Source organism: Gymnoscopelus braueri, assembly GCF_963280865.1.
Source record: "Gymnoscopelus braueri genome assembly, chromosome: 16".
NCBI classification, from domain to species: Eukaryota; Metazoa; Chordata; class Actinopteri; order Myctophiformes; family Myctophidae; genus Gymnoscopelus; species Gymnoscopelus braueri.
Window position 1 is genome coordinate 5,258,551 of NC_137616.1, and position 6,000 is coordinate 5,264,550.

Here is a 6,000-nt window from a genome sequence, read left to right on the forward strand (position 1 = left end):
GGAAATAGTTCTGTCACTGAGATAGGAACGCAATAGTTCAAGGGCGATTCCCTGCACGCCAACCCATCTTTTCAGGCATGTCAATAGGATGGAGTGGTCAACCGTGTCAAAGGCCGCACTCAGGTCAAGTAGTACCAGTATGGCACAGTCACCATCATCGACTGAGCGTAGTAGATCATTAGTTACCTTAATAAGGGCAGTCTCTGTGCTATGGAGAGCCCTAAATCCAGACTGAAATTGCTCAAAAATGTCATTGTTGTTCATGAAAGTGATTAATTGAGAAGAGATGATTTTCTCCAAAACTTTTGACAAGAATGATCATTTGGAAATTGGCCTGTAGTTGTTAAGGACAGATGGATCTAAGTTGGGTTTCTTCAGTAGAGGCTGGATGGTGGCCTGTTTAAAGACAGAGGGAAAAGTGCCGGTGGATAGGGATGCGTTTATGATGGCCAGAATGTGGGGTGAAATTGAGTGAAAAACCTCCTTAAAGATTTTGGTTGGAATGGGATCCAGTTGGCAGGAGGAGGATTTCATTGAGACAATTGTTTTTTCTATGGACTGGTAGGTGACCGGTAGAAAATGGTTAAAAGAGACTGAGACGTTCGGGAAAAAGGGGGCGCAGCTAGTGTCTGGGATTATGTGAGATCTGATGTTCTCAACTTTGTGTAAAAAGTGGTTCACATTTCTCTTTAGAAAGTTGGTTGCTGTGGGGTGGGGTGGGGTTCGTGACCGAGTCTAGCACCTTGAATAGAGTCCTGGGGTTATGGCTGTTGGTTGAAATGATATTGGAGAAATAATCTGATCTTGCAACCTTGACTGCATTTTGATAATCTGCCATGAGAGTCTTCAGGATGTCTAATGAAATATGGAGATTGTCAGCTTTCCATTTGCGCTCAGCTTGTCGGCACCGTCTCTTTATGAGTCTGGTCTGGTCATTTAGCCAAGGTGAGGATTTTTTGGGGGGCTTGACAGCTTTGAGGGGTGCTATGGAATCTAGGATGGCTATGGAAGCATTATCAAAACTGTGGATAAGCTCGTCTAGGGTTTGGAAAGGATTGGGGGGGGGGGCACTGATGTCAAGAATGTCTCAGCAAATGAGGTGGCTGTTGTGGAGTCAAGGATGCGAGTGAGGCGGACTGGGAGACAGGTATTTGAGCTGGGGAGGGGAAGGGGTAGATTGAAGATAATGGCCTTATGGTCAGTTATAGTGTTGGGAAATGGTATAAATGTCATCATGCTAGGAGAGACACCAAGTGATAGGATGAGATCAAGGGTGTGGCCCTTATTGTGGGTCGGTTGACAAACTGACTGGACTAGGTTAAATGACTCTGTGATTGCAATAAAATCCTTCACCATAGGATGTGAGGGGCAGCATACATGAATATTGATGTCCCCTAGGACAGTTATATGGTCATATTTAGGGGTTATCATGGATAAGAGCTCTGAGAACTCATCTAAAAATATAGGCCCACTTTTCGGGGGTCTATAGATGACGACACATAATAAAGGGACCTTTCCATTTACCACAAAGCTCATCATTTCAAATGATTTAAAGGTGCCAAAAGAATGTATAGGAGAGCATTTAAAATTATTTTTGTGAATTACAGCTATTCCACCACCTACACAGCCAGACATTCTAGGTTGATGGAAAAAGGAATAATTTGGGGGGGGGTAGTCTCAACTAGGAGTACAGTATCAGAGCTGTTTAACCAGGACTCTGTTATAATAAAAAAATCTAGGTTATTGTCTTTGATGAACTCACAATAAATGAATGTTTTCTTGTTTAGGGATCTGACATTCAGCAATCCAAACGTAGTGGGAGTGTTTGGGATGGAAACAAGGTTATTGTTGGACACAGTGGCGTGGGGCATGGGGGGATTGATATTATATTTGATGAGGCTGCAGGGCGCTTGAAATGTGGGTTTTTCAGCCTGTGAGTAATCCTAACTGGAATTGGACGTGTTGGTGAAATGATTGGGATGGAGACATGGTGACAGAATGACGAATTGGTTTGGGAGTGCGGTTCAACCCCAGACCAGTGGGGGGCGTTTGCGAGTGGAATTGGAGAGGAATAGTGGGCTGGCTGACCAGAGGTGACCGAAGAAGAAGAGGCATGATGTCAATGCTGGACAGCGTATTGGAAGTTATATGCTAGAGTTTGTGAGCCCAGGGAGTTGGGATGCAGACCGTCCTTTTTAAAGAACGGCGCGCGGTTCCAGAACAGGTTAAAGTTGTCGATAAAGCGTAGTTTGTGGGCTACGCACGTCGATTGCAGCCAGGTGTGGAGACAGAGTAACCTGGTGAAACGGCCACCCGCGCCGCGCGGCAGTGGGGGGATGGGACCAGAGATGAGGGTTGAGATTCCGGACTGGCTGATTACTTTGAAAAGGGTTTCGAAGTGTTTTTTCGTTATTTCGTTTAATGGAGGATTGGATAGACGGTAGCAGCTCCTGGAGTGATTTTATGAGGATGTTTACTGTGGCGCCGGGGAGGCAGACTGTCGTTGCATTGAAAAAACGGACGTTTCTAATTATGGAGTCGCCGATTATGGGCGTGGTGGGGGCGAAGAGTGGACGGGGGACAGGAGATGGCTGCGTGGGACCTGTTGACGGGAACGGAGCAGTTGGCTGAGAGGATTCGGAGGCTGCAGAAGGTGGCTGAGTGGGGCCAGTGGACTTGGGCCGGACAGAGGCATCCCGTGCCTGACTTTTAACAGCTGACAACAGCATCCTACGGCGGATGCTATTGCCGGAGGAGGCCCTGGACTCTGCGGGTTCGGGGGGAGTATGGGAAGATGAGCCCCTCGGTTCCGGTACCACAGAGGGAGTATTTCGGTCCGGGAGCATGGGAAACTCCAGAATGGAATACCTATTACTGGTGGCGATCAGTGGAGCGTGACTGTTTGTATTGGAACGTGGATGTGGTGTTTTCCCAGCATTGCCCCGACAGACCTTTGACAAGGGGAATGATGGGACAGGGGTGGAACATGACTGGGGACGGGCTCTGGGCTTCATGGGGACGGTGGTGTCCAGATCGCGCGCCACCCTGGGCGAGGCGACGACAGGACCAGCGCGCACCACCATGAGAAGCACTAATCTATGACATTCAGCCGTCTACTAGTTATGGTCAAAGAGGGAGAGAGGAACTCGCATGAATGTAGAGCGGGCAAGTCGCTGCTGATAATGGAAGAATTAATAATTGACGGTGGTGCTATACTGTAAGAGACGGTTTGAAATGCAACATTGAGGTATTTTTACTTTACTGGGGAGTATTTCCAGTTTTCAGTACTTTTACTTGTGGTGAACTCACCCTTTAATTTACAAAAAAAACACAAAAAGTTAGAGTATGGAGATAAAAGGCCCCAACAGTGACAATATCGATTTGGGGGTCTGTGACATGAAAATGTTTGAGAACCACTATAGACTAAGGTCACTGGCCTGATGAATAACCTTGGTGGATGTTAGGCTCACCCACCGAGGTAATAGACTTTGTTTTACAGCAGCCATCTCTCATGGACGAGTTACCTCTCTGTCACGTGACACACAGCCTGCTTATGCTCTTTTGATCTTTTATGAGCAAATAACTCAGGCTTATGCCCCTCAAACAGCATACTGATTGGATAAACACCTTTTCATTCAACTCAGCCACCTGTTTGCTGCTGGTACAGTATGTGCGAGATTAGCGCTAAGTCGTGCTAATTAGTTTTATAAGTTTATAAAGTGTCACAATCATTTTAAGCACTTTATCCATATATTATAAGTTGGCTATTAAAATAAATGCTGATCTACAAGATTGCATCTGCTATTTTTGAACATTCTTTAAAAATCTTGAAAGTATTGGACATTTTTGAATATTTTTTTCTTTCCTTTCTTTTTTTATTCTGCGGGGTCCCTGTCACAAAACATTTCAAAAATAGCAGATGTACAAGCTCGTAGCACGGCACAAAGTGACACGCTGTGAGCTTGTTGATCTGCTATTTTTGAATAGCCAACATAAAGCGGTTAAAATGAGTGTGATGCTGTATTAACTAATCCCCCCCTCAAGGACCTCACTTTGAGAAGCACTGATCTATGACATTCAGCCGTCTATTAGTTATGGAAATGTAGCCATTTTTGTTTTATAGCCATCTGGAAAATACAGCTTTACATGTTTGGAGCTTTGACAGCATACAAATGGAACCAAATAAATCTGCTAGGGTCCATTTGTATGCTGTCAGTGTTGAGGCGGTGGGGGTCCTTGAAAAGTATATGTCTGAGACTGTTGCTGTAGGGTCAATGTATGCATGGTAACACTTTGTGTTGAGTGTGACGTCACAGAACAGCTCTGGTCTCTATAGATATAAGGTGAGGCAGAGTGTTTACATAGTGCACTGTTGTAGAGAGACACTCAAGCACACAGAGACACGGTGACGGACGGACACACAGAGACACGGTGACGGACGGACACACAGAGACACGGTGACGGACAGACACACAGAGACACGGTGACGGACAGACACACGGAGACGCGGTGACGGACAGACACACGGAGACGCGGTGACAGACAGACAGACAGACAGACACAGAGATAAAGGATAAAAGAGACAGAGAGATACAGTATGTTACGCTGGACGGTGACCAAACGGGAGAAAGGACCAGACGGAGTGGGTCAGGCTACCGTTGCAGTCGGGAACAAGGTGTACTCCTTTGGACGGTATAGGTACATGAATGACGGCACCGGTTTGATCGGTGTGAATGTCTTCAACACAGTGTGTTTGCGCTGGAGGAGGTTGCCCCAACTGACAATTGGGAGAGAAGAACCGTCCCTATGAAGTGTTGTTCTATCTCTACCACACAGCGGTGCTGATAGAATATATCGTCTACATCTGGGGCTGGTATGGGTCTCTCATAGGGAAGGCCTGCGTATATACCTTTGACGTCGACACCCGCAGGTGTTTCAAGCCCAGGGTCTCTGGGACTGTTCCACAGGCGAGGCTCAACCACTCAGCCTGTGCCTTGGGGAAGCTCATGTATATCTGTGGAGGATACATCCGGGGGAAATGGCGTTGTGAAAAGGCATCTCTTTGTGACATCTACCGTTTGGACACCACCACGCTCGTCTGGTCTTTAATTAACACCAAAAGCACACCATCATTTTTTTATTCATTCTATAACACTGGATTCTCTGCATTCACCATCGGGACAAAGATGTTTGTATTTGAAAGCGAAATAGACAGAGGGCTGAGGAAGGCCTACGGCAACATCAGAGCATTTGACACGGAGACCAACTGCTGGCTAGCCACGTGTCCTCCAATCGATCAGGGACCTTCTTCCGCAACTACGTCTTCAGCCTTCCTCTACAATAGAGAACTGTACGTGTATACCTCTCGTCGAAACGAATCGGTCGCCGGCGGCTTCACCACTGCCTGCAATGATCTGCGGAAATTCCATCCAAAGACCTCCTCCTGGAAGAGCGTTGAGCTCAAGGGGAAAGGCCCGTGTTCAAGGATGGACGGGATGTGCTGTTGCATGGTGGGAGACCGTGTCATCCTCTTTGGAGGAAACAACGACTCCAAACTCAACAATGACCTGTACATCTTAGACTTCAGTCCTAGCCTGAAGACGATATGCAAGCTATCAGTTATTCAGTACGGTCTGAAGCGATCGGAACTCCCACACAATGTCAGGTGGGAACTGGAAACCATGGGTACCACTACCAAATGATTGATAGTATGGCAACTACATTTGATTGATTAAGCCTTTAAGACCGGAAACGCGTCTGTGTCATTTTAAGATTTATTTGGCTATTCAAACATTTTTCAAAATGTATTTCTTTTTAAAGCGAACATGTTTTACTCTGTTACAACTTATGTGGGTCCCTGGAACAAAATATTTTGAGATGGGGGTCCACGGCCAAATACGTATAATTTTGGGTTGTCCTTGACATGAAAACGTTTAGGAATACTGATATTATAGCAACATATGTTTTTTTCAAAAAACTATTAAGGATTTAGAAGACATA